Source organism: Mustela nigripes, chromosome 5 (genome assembly GCF_022355385.1).
Source record: "Mustela nigripes isolate SB6536 chromosome 5, MUSNIG.SB6536, whole genome shotgun sequence".
NCBI classification, from domain to species: domain Eukaryota; kingdom Metazoa; phylum Chordata; class Mammalia; order Carnivora; family Mustelidae; genus Mustela; species Mustela nigripes.
This window is the reverse complement of record NC_081561.1, coordinates 65,149,986-65,163,689: the sequence shown is the minus strand read 5'-3', so window position 1 is coordinate 65,163,689 and position 13,704 is coordinate 65,149,986. Positions and strand designations below refer to the sequence as shown.

General features: G+C 46.3%; 1 protein-coding gene and 1 pseudogene across 1 annotated transcript in view; one reads left to right on the top strand and one right to left on the bottom strand.

Annotated features, from left to right (window-relative positions):
* The window catches only part of BTBD9 (BTB domain containing 9), a 414,251-nt gene that overhangs the window by 40,834 nt on the left and 359,713 nt on the right, over nt 1-13,704 (bottom strand). The gene's annotated exons all lie outside the window — the stretch shown is intronic.
* LOC132018494 (transcription elongation factor 1 homolog) lies at nt 1,950-2,664 on the top strand (annotated as a pseudogene).

Genomic DNA, 13,704 nt, shown 5'->3' with positions numbered 1-13,704 from the left:
TTCCTCACCCACCTGCAGGTCTGCCCTGACCCTGTCCGCTGCTCCTGCCCAATGTGGTCATTAGTCAAACCTTTTATTTCCTTTGTTTTTGTTCTGTTCCTTTCTTTTCTTTTTTTAATGGGCTCTCCCCGCAACTACACCACCCCCAATCTTCCCCAAACGTTCCCAATTTCTCATCTTGCTTTGGAATCCCTGTCTTGGTCTTACTTCTTCCTATGGTCTTTCGGAGTGGCTGGGAATTCTTCATAATTCTGAAGTATGGATAATTCAGTAGTAGGATTTATTTGAGTCTTGTGGCCTGAACAACCTCTTTTTCTATGTTGTCATTCCTCTTCTTGGATTTTTATGTCTGCCTGGCTCAGTTGGCAAGCCCCTGGCCTTCTGAGCAATATTCCTAATGTTAGATATGGTCTTGAGCATACTTCTGGATAAGGGCCATCTCATAATGATGAGGAAGAAAAGGATTGTCAAAATCCAGTGTCACTGCTTAGGGGAAGATCATCCTTGGGGCAAAACCAATGTTGGATGAAAAATACTCAAGAACCTTGCACAAACACTTCTAGAGATTACCAGCCAAAGAACACACAATGTACAAAGAGCAGAAATGGAGAGGCTCTGTCTACTGGAAGGGCTGAACATGGGTAAAGACGTGCCATGAGAGAAAGGTAAAAATGTAAGAAAAAAAGCTTGGGTAAGAACAAGATCTGCAGGAGAAAGAATGATCCATTATGAGTCAAACACTGGTATGCAGCTAATCCAAATAAAGAGTTTTCTTCCCATTTCTAATTTTCATGATTTATATGTTTAATCAGAGTTATCCAAATATCACCCATTATAAACTCCGCTTAATGTGGGTCTTGTTTCAAGAATGTTTGTCAGGTAGCACTCACACTGCTTATAAGACTTGGCCATTCAGAATGGAAGCATAATTTCAAGGTAATAATGAAGTGTAATGCAGCAATTCCATAATCTAATTTGGGTAAACCTATAAATGTGACTCAGAAAGGCATGTGTAGCTGAAGGTAAGTAACTTCAGATGGAATTCTTGCTGGTAGACGGTGAATGCATGTCTCAAGGAGCTCCCTGTGAGATGGGGACACAGTTACCATGGACAGGAAGAGATGAAAGAGTATGCTTTCCCCGTGGGTGCTCCCAGGGCAGCCTCTGCCTCTGTCTCTGCAAGCTTCATCCGAAGTCCACTTACCCACCTCTGTGCCTCTGGAGCCTCAAAGCCATCCATCCCTTAATTGCCTACAACACCGTGGACAAACAGAATAAATGGGTGAAGGAAGTTGTCTCCTCTTGCCCAATGATGTGCCCTAGAGGCTTTGAGATCCAATTGAATCAAGCCACTAGCAGTCAAATTCAGAGGTCATGGGAAGAGGCAGGATGCTCCAGGGTACATGAGGAAGCTAGTCCAGCAAAACTGGTAAAGGTCAAGGACCTCCCTAGATGGTGAGATCTAGGAGAACAGAGACATTCTCTGGCTCTGAAGTTGCTAATGTCCTTCTGGGAAACCCCTCCTTTAGTAACTCAAAAATTTCATATGTGCCAGGCATTACATGGGTATTGGGAATGTAGATATGAACAATGAAAGCAGACAGGGTCCTTACTTTCCTGGAAATTAAAATCTATTGCCATGACAGAAATTAGTAAGCAAATTACAAATAACATAAAATCGTAAATCGTGACAGGTGTTTTCAAGGAGAAGAACACAGTACTATGGGAGAGAGGAGGCCAACTCCATTTTGGCTGGAAATGGTCATTTAACCAGCTTATGTCAATGGTCATTTGTGTAACCAGGCAAAGAGCAGAGATTAAGGACTACCTATGAAAATGCAAAGAAGTGTCAGAAGTAATCCTGGACTTTAAGGAAGTTATGACCTAACCGAAGAGATTTAGTGATATCTTCCTTTTGCATAGAGTTTTATCACTTAGAGATTACTTCCATGTACACTGAATCATTTGAGGCAGGTATGACACACACATCCAAAGAGACTAACGATACTTGTTCTCAATGAGTGAGCACAGTCCCTTTGCTAGGAAGGAACATAAGGCTCCAGGCCAGAGGCAGACTGGCTTCTTAGTCCCCAGGCATCCCAAATCCTAGAGCACACCAGCTTGCTTTGCCCAGAGATACTAACCTATCCCTGACCCTGCCTGTTCTCTAACCTGCCATAACCTTCTCCACCCACGGGAATGTTAATTAGTCTCATTCAGGTTCCTAGAAATAGGTCACCTCAGGTTTTAGAGAGGGATGGGAGTGTGAAACCCTCTCTTTTGGAAAACCAGTAAGACATGGAACCCTACCAAGGCAAATGAATTGCATAACTCAAAGTGTAGTGATTTAGGGAAGCCACTGTCTCCCGGGTGAACGAGGCCATTGCAATGGGGGAAGGTGAGTGTTTGACCTCCTACAGACACCGGGGACAGAAAGTCAAAATGGAAGCTACCCTCCAAGAAGATGACAGGCACCCTAGAGACCCAACACCTGCCCCTCCTGCAACCACGAGTTTTGTGAGGAGAAAATAGACCATGTCCGCAACACCAGAGTCATCTTCTGTACCATGTGCCTAGAGAAGTCCCACACTGGTCCCGTACCTGTGCAAGCCGATGAATGTGTACAGTGATTGGACAGACGCCCATGAGGGAGTCAATCAGTGACAAGGCAGAGGACTGACCCGCTGGGCAGTCCCACCAGCTATGGAGCCCACCGGCCCCCTTCCAGCCCTCTGTATGGAGTGGGTATGGGTGTGGTTGGGGTGTGTGTGGCCACGCGGGTGTGCTTGGGGGCATGGCATGGACTTGAGGTGGGGTTGCCGGGACCCCAAGGGCCCACACCACTTCACTTGGCTCTGAAAGCTTTGACCTGCTGGCCGCTTCGCCCTGGTGTCCTGTCATCCCGAGCAAGCGCTCTCCGGGACTCTCCAGGCTCCTCCTCATGGGACTCATCAGCACTCTGCCCACTAGAACTGGACTGCCTGCTCCCTCCTTTCCTGCCTTCAAAGGCGTGTGGCCTGAGATAAGAGCCACAGTCCCATGGGCCCCTTCGCTGGGCCCTAGCAGAAGAGCCCCTTTGCATATTAAGTCATGCTTTTGTAGAGGAGGAAGGGGCTGGGTGGGGGACAGCTGTCAGGCATGAGCCCTTAAATGAAGCAGCAGGAAAACAGACAAAACACAGCAAGGGAGCAACAGACAGGCACTTGGAAGCTTCCACAGATTTGGGGAGGAGGAGCCCTTGCGATCGCTGCACCCCTGTGAAAGGAAAGTCCATAAATGGGGACCCAATGGCACAAGGCAGCCAGCAAGATGGGCAGAGTTCATAGCAGACGTGGGGGTGTGGGTGAGCCATGACCAGGATGAGCCTGGCTTGGCAGCTCCAACAGGCCCAAGAACCGCACATACAATAAGCGAGTCCGAGAGAAGAAAGGCTAAGATCTAGGGGTGATGCCAAGATTTCTGACCTTGGGAAAACAAGTATTAAAACTCTCAAAGCTGAGATGTGGGCCAAGAACACGTAAATCTCATGGTGCTTATTCAGGTGTGAGGCCACGTGTGTACACGTGCACGCATACACACACCAGTCACAGAGTTCCCTCCCCCGACATAAGGGGCTTCTGAAGCCATTTGTGGTACCACAGGGATCCAATTAACCACCATCTCTCACAAACATTAAAACACTAGTTAGACATGAAAAACACTGCTGTGGCCCATCAAAGGCAAGCTACAGCTGACAGAACAGCCCTGAATAAAACAAAGACCTAAAGACGGCAGGGCTGCTCTGGAAGCAATCGACTTTATAACCACAATTTGACCCAGGATTTTACGGCTGAGATGAGCAGAGGTTTGGGCAGTGTGAGGCTGACTACTTAACAAGTGTGTCCTGGAGTGGCTTTTTTGTCCAGCGTGTACCTCAAGTGTCCCCTGTGCCAAGTCACTTAACAGGGAAACCAAACGCTCTACTGTAAGGAGATGCGGAACATGGCCCTGAGAGGGTGGTCAGGGAGTCCCTTTCTTCACGTTCTCAAAAAAGGCTGGCATTCTGATTTCTCTCCAAAGGAGACCTCTTTGGGGGTCTGTACTTTGAAGTCCTGGCTAGAGGCATAAGTGTTGTCGCTTACTGTTGTTTTAAGGGCACGTATTTATTACATAGTTCCCAGCTTCTGTTCTTCCACTCCTGGCTTCAAATTCCTCAGATTTCTAATCCAGAGGTTCTCCAAGGACTTAACAATGAGCCTCTCGAAAATGGATGGAGAACAAAGGGCCCTGTGGTATGCTCCAGAGCCCTAGACACACATGTCAGCGACTGTCCTCGTCCCTGCTGCTGATGGGGCAGGAGGAAAGGAAGGGGATGGACGTCACGAGGTAGATGAGAGAGCAGGGCTGGCTGGCCACAGTGGCAGCCGGACTTAGCTGGCTGAGGAACCAGTTCAAGAGTGCTTCAGAAGAGACCAGAAAGTCCTCTGCCCAAGGTCACAAGTCCCTGTCTTGGGAGCAAACAGGGAACAGGGGACCACTTTCCTCCGTACCTGCAGCTCCTCCTGCTGACAGAGGAGAGCGTCCTCAGAGTGTCCTGCTCTGCGAGGGAGGGTGTGACAGAGAGGGCTGGCAGGCTTTCCATGCCGAGAACCCAGGCAGGCACCTTGAGACTGATTAGTGGACAGACTTGAGAAAGTGATTCTGTTGCAATATGGCACTTCTGGAACCAGATGTATGTGGTACTTTGCTCAGAAGGAGCCCTTCTTCCTTGACTGTTGGGCCCATGGCTGTCCAGCTTGCTGCCCCAGGGCACTAGAGCACAGAGTTAGAGTTCCTCTTGCCCTCCCTAAAGCCCCCGGCTGCTCCCCACCTTAGCTTCTCACCTGGAAAACGGCTATCACTCTAGGGTAGACTCTTGTTAACCCTCGTCTCTAACTGCTGCTTTTCTGGTCTCCAGTCTCTCTTACTGCTAATTCATGGTCTGTCTGTCCTAGGTACATTCTACCCAAAAGGCACACGCTTAGCAGCCCTCTCTTCTGCCTGAGAAGAGAATAAGGTTAAACTCCCCGGCATGGCGTCCAGGGTCTTCCACAATCTGGTCCCAGTTTGTCCCTCCAGCCTTCTTTCCAGCTCGTTCCTGTGGACATGTGATACTTCAGGGGCAGCCCAGGGCACACTATTGGACGAATCCTCCTCACTCCTGAAGCAAGAATGGGCAGTCCCGGGCCTCCCAGCCCACAACTCGGTTAGGCCAAACCAGGTCTAGTTATCTGAATGTGCCAAGCTGTGTCACATCTCGTGTATTTGCACATGCTGCTCCTTTTGCCTCGTGTGCCTCCCAGTGCCCTTGTCCACCCCAGACAATGCCCCGGCTGGCATCCGGTTACCTTTCAGGATTCAGTGTCAGTGGTATTTCCTCCAGGAGAACTTTCTCGACTGTTCTTACCGCACTTACTGATTTCTGTATCTGTCTCTGGACCAAAATGAGCACCGTACACTTAGGAACTTAAAGAAAAAAAAAAGTGGCACAGAGTAGATGCTCACTAAATGTGTATTAAAGGTATGAACAGAACATGTGAATACCAACCTCTGGGGTTCATAGAATTAGAGTCTCTTTTCCATAAGACAGCTTTGCATACATTTAAAGATCATCATCAGGGGCACCTGGCTGGCTGGCTCAGTTGGTAGAGGATGCGACTCTTGATCTGGGGATCATGAGTTCAAGGCCCATGTTGGGCACAGAGTTTACTTAAAAAAAAATTTAAATTAAGATCATTATCATCACCTCACAACTCTCTTGGTCTCGTCTTACCTGGGTCTTGTTTTATCCCTGGTTCCTTCAATGGACCACCCTCCACACCACCTTCCTGGGCTCTCATCACCCAGTCATTTGCAATGTCCTTCTTTAAGCACAAACACATGTGTCCTGCCCAACACAGAGCACAACAGGAAGGTCGCATGGGCATATGGACATGGGGCAGCCAGTGTAGACTAGGACTGCCCAAAGTTTAGAGCAGCCTCCTCCTAACTATTGGCTAGTATTGAGTTTGTGGCCAACTAAAACCACAGCTTTTTTTCCACATAAACATCTCTCAAGCTTGTCTGCCCCCCTATTGTACTTGTACAATTGATTTTCTGAACCTAACTGGAGGGCATCACATTTATTCCCATTAAATCCCATCCTGTTGGTTTGGTCCCACATTAGAGGCTGGAGAGGTCATTTTGAATGTCATGTCTGCCCTCTGTCTTCTGTCAAGGCATTGATTAAAACAGTGAAATGTATAAATGCCCAGGACTGAGGACAGAGTCAGAACATATGTACCAAGAGCTCTTTCTCTCCTCTCCCCTGTCCCCACATGGGCTCCCAGTCCAGTCCATCAGCAGTCTGTTTTACACAGCAAACTCCCCACCAATCCCCCTGTCACCACTCTAGTCCAAGACCCTGTCTCTCTGGGTTATATCAACAGCTTCCTTATTTATCTCTCAGTTCCATATTTATCTCCCTCCAATTCATTTCCCACACAGCCACCAGAGTGATCTTTAAAAAGCAGAAATCAGCTCATAGCACTCTCTTGCCTAAGACCCTACATAACTCCCCTCTGCTCTTAGAATGAAACCTATACTCCTTATCAAGACCTGAGGGTCATATACAATCTGAGAGGCACTGGCCTCTCCATCCCACCTTGCACTGTCTGACTCCTTCCCCAGGCTTCAGCAACACACACACCAAGTTCATTTCTCCTTGATGGTCTTAAAGTTCCCTGATACTCTCTTTCCCCAAGCCTTTGTAAGGCTGTCTTACTATATCACTAAGCTCAAATGTCACTTTGTCAGAGTGGCCTTTATCTGAGCTCAAGTAGCTGCTTTTTGCCTACAAGAGTCCCATTACTATCTATTTATCCTCCTGTTTGACTTTCTTCATAGCATTTATCAGTAGTTGAAAGTTCCTTATTTATCTGGTATTGCCCATTTCCTCCTTGCGAAGATGTAACCTTGATGAAAGTAGGTATCTTGTCTGCCTTGTTCAGTGCCTGTCACTCAGTGGATGCTCAGTTTATTTGTTAAGTGGATGAATAATAGTCAGAATTATGAAATCAGGAGAAATGAAATATATTTGTTATATGTATTAATAAAAATCATGCTTGGCTCCATTCTTACCACTGTTATTATCAACTTTGGTTTGTTATCAATATTTTATGATGCCGTCAAAGAATCAAATAGAATTACCAGCACGGAGTTAGGCCAGACAATAATTGGTAATAAAAATGCATTATGTGGGATAACACAGACATGCTACTTTAAAACCATGCACTCTGAGAGACCTCTAAGATGCTGGTGCAGAATTATCATGTCACATGTAGTTCTGTGATTACTGGATTAGATTGTTTTTATATCAAAAGGGCCATTTTTGAGGGCTATTGTTCAATCAGGTCAAATTCATGTAAATGCCTCTAATCCCTGCATTTATATATACTTATTCTAGTGTAATATTAGGGGCAAGGATCATTCTGATTTCAAAATCTGAGTCTTACTGACTTAGAATCCTATTCACAATGGTGGTATAAGACTCATACTGTTGACCCAGTCGTCAGCACGTCAAGTGGGCTATCAATGGGGCTGGAAGGGCTTACGAGGAGCCCAGCAGCTCACCCACCCCAGTGCCATTAAGCCAACCCTCCTGAAGGCTCCACCGGCTCCCAGGGGTAAGCTATGGCCCAGCCACATGCGAGGAAAATAGGACCATTCTTTTTATTACATCAGCAAGACCCTCCTCTCACCCCAAAGGCCCAGAACGAGATATCTGGATTCATACTCGTAAATTAAAAATGTATTAGGAGCGCCTGGGTGGTTCAGTCTGTTAAGCGTCAGACTCCTGATTTCGGCTCAGCTCAGGCTTGTTCCTCTAGCACTCTCCTCAGCCTGGACAGACGAGACTGCCTTCGCCTCTGGTGTTGAACTGGTGCTGATGGCTCTAAGACTGTTTTCTGAATGATTCTAGCTGAAGCTATTTATATACCACTAATCGCTGGAAGGTATAAAAGGGGCTCCTCTCAACAAATATTTGAGCATGAGGGGATATGCGCTCCACATGGAGCAGGCCTCTTGCCTAAGCTGAATCCCTTTAGCAGGAAAGGAGGGTAAAAACTAGAGAAGAATGGCCCAGACAAGTTTTTACCACATCCCCTAAGAAACCCAAGATAAATAAAGATTCTTAAACAGAAAGAGATAAACGATACAAGAGAGATGTAATGTAGCATAGAGCTCTTCCCAGAAGGTCCCCCTCCCCCCTCTGTCATTGGGCTTTGAGCTGCAGTTCATTTAAGGAGGCCTTTTTCAATGAGTCTCTCTGGATCACGGATTACTATCACAGAAAGAGGTCAGGCTTCCTCCCAACGCCCAGCCTAAATCCTGCCTACTCCAGCAGACTCTTCCCAGGGCATGGCTGGCTCACTCCAGGGAAGCATGAATCCACCCACTGAGGAGCCTGGCCAAAGGGGTTCTTAATTCAAAATCTAGGCAGGGTGGTCAGGAGACCTCTTCTCTCCAGACCTGTAGGAGGGCTCAAGTTTTTGGTCTTCAAGACAGCAAGAATTTGGTTTGGATTAGTTGAAATCTCATTTTCCACTCTTCCCTAGTGATAACCTGTATCTAATTCACTGTAAGTCTGAAAAATCCACAACACTGTTCCGTTCAAGAAAATTGCCCCCAAAATATAACCACTCATTCATTCATTCATAGGTTCATTCATTCATTTGCTCATGAATCATTTCTAGGCTTCTCCCACATGTCAGCCTCTGTGCTGAGTTTTGATGATTCAAAAATAGATAAGACACCGTCCCTGACCCTTGAGAGGTAATCGAACAGACCTGTAAATATATCATAGATGGTCTTTGGGGCAGAGAATTAATAGCTATAACCAAAGCCTCAACACCAGGAGTGGGATATTCCGAGAAAAGCATGGAACCCCCTTAACCCCATTCTGTGACATCTGCTACAGGGCTATGCAGAGACCAAGGGCTCAATTAAGTGTCCTACAGTTTAAACACTGCTACTGCGCCATTCATGTGGCTTCACTGTGTCTGCCCTGTGCCTGCCAAAGCCTTTCAATTCTTACCTTTTGGCAGACAGAGCCTAACACGAAGCAACGGCCCCGCTCCTAAATGACAGAAGAGCGCGCTCGGAGGGCAGATGACCTTTGTATTCACTTAAACAACTCAACCTTTCTCAACCAGAACAGTCACCCGCCTCCGCCTGCTTGCTGCTTGCGAACCTGAATTCGCCTGCCACATTTGCATGCATAATGTGCCGAAAAGCCTTCTTTATAATGTTTACTTCTGTGTTTCTTCCCAATGAAATCACTGAAGGGCAAATTTGATTTTCAAATCAGTTTTAAAACATCTGCCTTTGAAAAAAAGTGAGAGTGAAGAGATAAGGCTTTTAGATTACAGGCAAGGGCTAATTATTTTAACTGATACCCCTGTGTCTGGGCTAAAAATACAAATGTTAAAATATTTTTAATGCATAGCCACCGTCTAATGGATGTTAATATTTCATTAGGGAAAGGCTTCCAGTCAGGAGGTGTGTACTCAGTGATTGCTGAAGGAAAAGCCTAACTTCCTGACCCTTCTTTCAATACGAACTCATCGAACCTTATGCTTGAGCACTTCTGTTTGTTGTCTTGCATGAGTACGTTTCTTTCAAATATAACTTAACTATATATCTTATGACTTTCAAGATCTTCAGGAAGCTCAAGGTATTTAGTATACTCAGGGTTCTTATGTATTTTTTTTTTTCACTTCCGAACAAGAATATCTGAGCTTGCAAGCTTGATCTCTAGATAAGGAGCTCTTTACTGTTTGGGGCCAGGTAAGCGACAATTAATGATGCTTTCCAGGGGCCGGTATGTGACAATGACAGCTTCCAGGGGGCTGGGGAGATGAGAGAGAAGCAGCTGTGGGTTTGGTTCTACCTCCTATGGAAGAGTTTATTAAAGTGCCCACATGTATCTTATAGGTGTAACATGTATCTTATAGGTGTAACATGTATCTTATAGGTGTAACATATATGTCTGTCAGTGTCTGTGTCTGTCTGTGTCTGTGTCTGTCCAGCCGACACACAATCTTAGGACTTTAGAACTGTGGTATGCCAACTTCAGAAGGAGCCTTAGAGAGAAATCTATTGTATCTTATCTTTTACATAATAAGTACTTCACATTTTTGTTGGTAAGATAACAATACACTGGACTATTTTAATAACTAGAGCTCTCAGAGCCTATAAATAAGCCCTGTTTTAGGGATGGTGTTTTATAGATGTAGACACAGAGGTGCAGGCAGAGTAAGGACTTGGCCAAGGCTACTGGGTCCATCAGTGGCAGAGCTCGGGCTGAGAGTCAGACCTCCTCATTTCTACCAGCTCTTTTTATTTTGCATTTTCTTTCGTTCATGTGCAGTTAATGCTGCCATATTACCCACTTTTCTTTCTGGTGGCGAGGTCAGGGTGAATACTTCAAGAATAAAACCGCTAGTGTAAAGGCTGAGATTAAAGTAATTTTACTTTGGGGCGCCTGGGTGGCTCAGTGGATTAAGCCGCTGCCTTCAGCTCAGGTCATGATCTCAGGGTCCTGGGATCGAGCCCCGCATCGGGCTCTCTGCTCAGCAGGGAGCCTGCTTCCTCCTCTCTCTCTGCCTGCCTCTCTTCCTACTTGTGATCTCTCTCTGTCAAATAAATAAATAAAATCTTAAAAAAAAAAAAAGTAATTTTACATTAAACACAATTCCAACATAGATTTTCACTTTTATCCGTCTGCACGTTACTTCATCCCCTAGCCTGTACCTTCCTTGGGGGCCGGGCTCCGACCTCTCCCCCACCCCAGGGCCTGGGATGCAGCTGAAGAACAGGAAGCTGCTCCCCCACAGGCTGCCTGCACTTTGTGCTCTTGGTCATCCTCTGGGGCAGCCAAAATGCAAGTATCAGCGCACTCCCTCGGGCCCCTGACTTTTGTGGTCAGGCAGATTCCTGCCTGGCATAGTTCCCACCTCCCAGTAGGCACTTCAGAAAAATGGGCTGCATGAGTGGATAAAGGTCTGCACGGGCTTCCTGTTCAAAACAAGCGAGTCCTGAAAGAGGGCAGGCAGGCCTGAAGGGTGAGAAGAATATTCCCTAATGTTTAGCCAAGGGCTGGCTACTCTTCCCCAGCCCTAATCTTTTGGGAAAAAACCTTCAGGCCTGATGCACAAATGCAGCTGCAAAGGCAGAGATGATTCTGAAATCTGAGCCTGGCGAGGAGGACTTGGCTTCCGTGTGAACTTCATTTGGTTCTCAGCACTCCTGGCTGAAGCCTAACAGTTGAGGTCACCGATCTCAAGGTTTAAGATTTTGCCCAGCAAATGGTGCCAGACCTAAGGTACGCGCCAGATGGAAAGGTCCCTGGAGAACAACTGGAGAGCAGGTAAAAAAATAACATGATAACCAAGATGTCTGTAACCAACACTTGCTATTTGTATGGAAATGTCTGCTTTCTCCAAAGGTTTTCATATGTGAGTATTCCTTTGACCCTCAGATCTCCCCCTTTTGTGCCATGGCTCTCTCTGGCAGTCCGGTGAGACCTCTGAACCCCTTCCCAGAACGTTTTGAATGCATAAAACCAAACATGCAGGGAAACCAATGGTACAGAAATACACAGACCCTTTGGGCAAGATGACATGGAAAGGCCCCTGGCTGGAGACAAAAAGGACTGTCTCCTCACTAGCCATAATTGTGTGACACAGCACAAGACTTCAGAACCTGGATGGAGGCTGAGACTCTAGATCTCCTTCTATCAGGATCCTCATTTCTCAAGAAAACCTAAGTTAGATGTTCTTACTGAAAGGAGAGGAATGTCTCATTTAAGAAATAATGATGACAGCAGGTTTTATATTGCTGCCCTATGTCCTTTCCCCCAGACCCCCTCTGGGATTTGCTTTTCCTCCTTAGCCCTCCTTTCTACACAGAATGGGTACCAGGGATTGGCAACACTGGTACAAATTTTAGGTCCTCTTTGAAAATACAACTCTGATTTGTCCATAGCTCCTCCCCTTTACTTTACAGTGTAGTAAAATTAACAAGTCATCTGACCTAGACATTTTTTAGAAGATTTTATTTGCTTATGAGAGAGAGAGAGAGCAAGAACATGAGCAGGGAGAAGGGCAGAGGGAGCAGGACCAGCAGACTCCCCCTGAGCAGGGAACCCGACGTGGGACTTGATCCTAGGACCCTGCGTGACCTGAGCCAAAGTCAGACACTTATCTGACTGAGTCACCCAGGTGTCCCTGACCTGTACATTTCTAAAGGAGAACACTGGTTTGTAACATCGTTTCGAACAACTTAGAAAGCCACCCTCAACGGGAAATCTAAATATCCATCATCCTAAAGGCAGCTAAGCAGTAACATTCAAGTCAAATGTAGGGCAAACCCGCTTCTGCTCTGAAGGAAAGACCTTCACTTCCATCACGTCTGCCAACATACGATGTCCCATCTGTAGTGCCGGGTCCCCATGCAGACTTCCTACGTAAAAGGATCACTAGAACTATAAATCCTAGTTTAATTAAATCAATCTTAGTCAACCCCCAAAACAACATGCTAGGCTAGAAATAAAATCCCAGTAAACAACTGGAAAATGGGCACCAAATAATATTAGGACTCCAGAGATTTTGGCAGAAAATGGGTTTTTCTATTGGTTCTTGATTAAAACTCTGCTTCCACCTGGGTCAGGGCATTTCATGGGCACACTCAATTCAGTTCCACATGGACAGTGTCAGTGGGAGGCCCTGTGGGAGGATGCAAACAAAAGCAACAGTTCCCCAGACCCCAGAGCCACTGCGGTGAGTGTATCTGGATTCAGATCAGAGAAACAAAGAGCTACGCGAGTATGGTCCTGCGAAATGGATCAGAAGCACTTTCTCTGAACAACACAGTAAACACCAGGGGCTGCAGGAGGCCTGGTCTCTGCCCAAGCACACACTTCTCCCAACACCTCACTGATCAGCAGTCTAACTCTGTAAAAGTACGACTTGCTTGCTTTTTAGTGCTAATAAATTGTCTTCATAAGCCGCACGCTAGCTCTTCTGTGATTTGGATGAATTTTCAAGCAGAGAAGTAGACAGTCGTCTGACTTCAGGATGGGGCCGAGGGCACACTTGGAAAGAGTCAGCTGATAGGAGAGTCTCTTTTGACATGCATGTTGTTTTTGAGCCAGACGCCCGGCAAGGGGTCTATCTTCTTTCTTCTTCAGCACCCCTCACGGTGCTCTGCGTACTGAGGATCAATCTTTCATTCTGATGAGAAAATGCAACCTTCTGTGCCAAAAGCCAATCATCTTTTAAATGGGAGGTCAGCTCAGGCAACTTCTGAATCTTAGTAGCCACTGTTTACCAACATCCTGGTGTTAGCAGGTCAGACGCACTGAAGTGCCAGGCAAGAAATCGAAGGCCAGCTCTGTGACAGATAAATGGCAGTGCCCAATGATCATGGAGGTACCAAGGAACCCATCAACATGATTCATAAGACTTCCCCGATAGCACAAAGTCAACAGCTGCTGGTCTTGCTTAAGCCATCTGATGGGGGTAAGTGGTTACCAAGAGGCCTTGGTAGATGGACGAATGAATGCATTACATAAGCAGTACCTCAGAAGGGGAGAAGCCTGTCTAATGAAAATGCAATCTTTTTTTTTTTTTTACTCTGTTAATT